General features: G+C 51.6%; 1 non-coding gene across 1 annotated transcript; it reads right to left on the bottom strand.

Moving 5' to 3' along the window:
- Positions 1-270: 270 nt before the first annotated feature.
- On the bottom strand, positions 271-343 carry TRNAK-UUU (transfer RNA lysine (anticodon UUU)). The gene has a single exon. It is a non-coding gene; the product is annotated as a tRNA-Lys (tRNA).
- Between the last annotated feature and the right edge of the window lie 2,861 nt (positions 344-3,204).

Below are 3,204 nucleotides of genomic sequence, written 5' to 3'. Positions count from 1 at the left end.
GGACAGGACGGACCGGAGCGGACTCCGAGCTCGCTGTAAGCACGGGCGGCTCAGGCTAGGAAAGGGCGCAGGAAAGGCTCGGCCTAGGACCGCTCCCAGTGGCGCCTCCCAGGACGGGAAGTGCTGCGTTGTGTGGAGTCCTGTGGGAATCGTGAGGCAAACTGCAGGATGTGTGTGTGTGTGTGTGTAGTTTTAAGCCTCAGCAAAATATCTGAAATAGGTGAGAGTTAATGTTAAACCCGAAAATGAAGAAGCCTTTAAAAAGCATCACACCCAACGTGGGGCTCGAACCCACGACCCTGAGATTAAAAGTTTCATGCTCTACCGACTGAGCTAGCCGGGCTGCTGTGCCGATGTTATTTCACATACCCTCTGTGTGTTCTTTGTGAGGAAGTAGTGTGTGGTTATCCCAGGAGGTCCCTTTGTTTCATTTTCTCTGCTGCTGATTCGACACAGGCACCTTTCTCTTTCTCCATCTCTCGCTCTACTCCAGTCTTATGTCCCCATCAGTCTCTCTGGAGCTCACTCTGATACATACATGCATCTGTCCTATCAACCTGTCTGTGGGCACATACTTAAATGTCCAATAGAGAACAGTGTGAACTCTCCCTGTTTCGCGAGGTGGCAGTCAGCCTCCAGAGCAGTGTTCCGGAGGCTGCCGGAATGGCCGAGTGGTGCAAGGCGCCACATTCAAGAGCAGTGTTTTCCCCAGTCCTGTGATCAAACCCCGCTGCCAACAGAAAGTAGCTTTCATATCTACTTTAATCATAACACCAGCGGGGATGAGACTTTAAACTCCTCTTTTTGAAAGGATGGGGGGGGACAGGACGGACTGGAGCGGACTTCAAGCTCGCTGTAAGCACAGGCGGCTCAGGCTAGGAAAGGGCACAGGAAAAGCTCGGCCTAGGACCGCTCCCAGCGGCGCCTCCCAGGGCGGTAAGTGCTGCGTTGTGTGGAGTCCTGTGGGAATCGTGAGGCAAACTGCAGGATGTGTGTGTGTGTAGTTTTAAGCCTCAGCGAAATATCTGAAAAAGGTGAGAGTTAATGTTAAACCCAAAAATGGAGAAGCCTTTAAAAAGCATCACACCCAACGTGGAGCTCGAACCCACGACCCTGAGATTAAGAGTCTCATGTTCTACCGACTGAGCTAGCCGGGCTGCTGTGCTTATGTCATTTCACACACCCTCTGTGTGTTCTTTGTGAGGAAGTAGTGTGTGGTTATCCCAGGAGGCCCCTTTGTTTCATTTTCTCTGCTGCTGACTCGACACAGGCACCTTTCTCTTTCTCCATCTCTCGCTCTACCCCAGTCTTATGTCCCCATCAGTCTCTCTGGAGCTCACTCTGGTACATACATGCATCTGTCCTCTCAACCTGTCTCTGGGCACATACTTAAATGTCCAGTGTGAACTCTCCCTGTTTCGCGAGGTGGCAGTCAGCCTCCAGAGCCGTGTTCCGCAGGCTGCCGGAATGGCCGAGCGGTGTAAGGCTCCACATTCAAGAGCAGTATCTTCCCCAGTCCTGTGATGAAATCCCGCTGCCCACATAAAGTAGTTTTCATACCTACTTTAATCATAACACCAGTGGGGATGAGACTTTAAACTCCTCTTTTTGAAAGGATGGGGGGGGACAGGACGGACCGGAGCGGACTCCGAGCTCGCTGTAAGCACGGGCGGCTCAAGCTAGGAAAGGGCGCAGGAAAGGCTCGGCCTAGGACCGCTCCCAGCGGCACCTCCTAGGCCGGGAAGTGCTGCGTTGTGTGGAGTCCTGTGGGAATCGTGAGGCAAACTGCAGGATGTTTGTGTGTGTAGTTTTAAGCCTCAGCGAAATATCTGAAAAAGGTGAGAGTTAATGTTAAACCCGAAAAAGGAGAAGCCTTTAAAAAGCATCACGCCCAAAATGGGGCTCGAACCAACAACCCTGAGATTAAGAGTCTCATGCGCCACCCACTGAGCTAGCCGGGCTGCTGTGCCTATATCATTTCACACACCCTGTGTGTGTTCTTTGTGAGGAAGTAGTGTGTGGTTATCCCAGGAGGCCCCTTTGTTTCATTTTCTCTGCTGCTGACTCGACACAGGCACCTTTCTCTTTCTCCATCTTTCGCTCTACCCCAGTCTTATGTCCCCATCAGTCTCTCTGGAGCTCAATCTGGTACATACATGCATCTGTCCTCTCAACCTGTCTCTGGGCACATACTTAAATGTCCAGTAGAGAACAGTGTGAACTCTCCCTGTTTCGAGAGGTGGCAGTCAGCTTCCAGAGCTGTGTTCTGGAGGCTGCCGGAATGGCCGAGCGGTGTAAGGTGCCACATTCAAAAGCAGTATCTTGCCCAGTCCTTTGATCAAATCCCGTTGCTGACATAAAGTAGTTTTAATACCTACTTTAATCATAACACCAGCGGGGATGAGACTTTAAACTCCTCTTTTTGAAAGGATGGGGGGGGACAGGACGGACCGGAGCGGACTCCGAGCTCGCTGTAAGCACGGGCGGCTCAGGCTAGGAAAGGGCGCAGGAAAGGCTCGGTCTAGGACCGCTCCCAGAGGCGCCTCCCAGGGCGGGAAGTGCTGCGTTGTGTGGAGTCCTGTGGGAATCGTGAGGCAAACTGCAGGATGTGTGTGTGTGTGTGTGTAGTTTTAAGCCTCAGCAAAATATCTGAAAAAGGTGAGAGTTAGTGTTAAACCCGAAAATGGAGAAGCCTTTAAAAAGCATCACGCCCAACGTGGGGTTCTAACCCACGACCCTGAGTTTAAGAGTCTTATGCTCTAACGACTGAGCTAGCCGGGCTGCTGTGCGTATGACATTTCACACACCCTCTGTGTGTTCTTTGTGAGGAAGTAGTGTGTGGTTATCCCAGGAGGCCCCTTTGTTTCATTTTCTCTGCTGCTGACTCGACACAGGCACCTTTCTACTCTCCATCTCTCGCTCTACCCCAGTCTTATGTCCCCATCAGTCTTTCTGGAGCTCACTCTGGTACATACATGCATCTGTCCTCTCAACCTGTCTCTGGGCACATGCTTAAATGTCCAGTAGAGAACAGTGTGAACTCTCCCTGTTTCGCGAGGTGGCAGTTAGCCTCCAGAGTCTTGTTCCGGAGGCTGCCGGAATGACTGAGCGGTGTTAGGTGCCACATTCAAGAGCAGTATCTTCCCCAGTCCTGTGATCAAATCCCCCTACCGACATAAAGTAGTTTTCATACCTACTTTAATC

The sequence above is a fragment of the Pleurodeles waltl genome, chromosome 6 (genome assembly GCF_031143425.1).
Source record: "Pleurodeles waltl isolate 20211129_DDA chromosome 6, aPleWal1.hap1.20221129, whole genome shotgun sequence".
In the NCBI taxonomy this organism is placed as follows: domain Eukaryota; kingdom Metazoa; phylum Chordata; class Amphibia; order Caudata; family Salamandridae; genus Pleurodeles; species Pleurodeles waltl.
The sequence above is the reverse complement of the archived record's forward strand: the minus strand, read 5'-3'. Positions and strand labels throughout refer to the sequence as shown.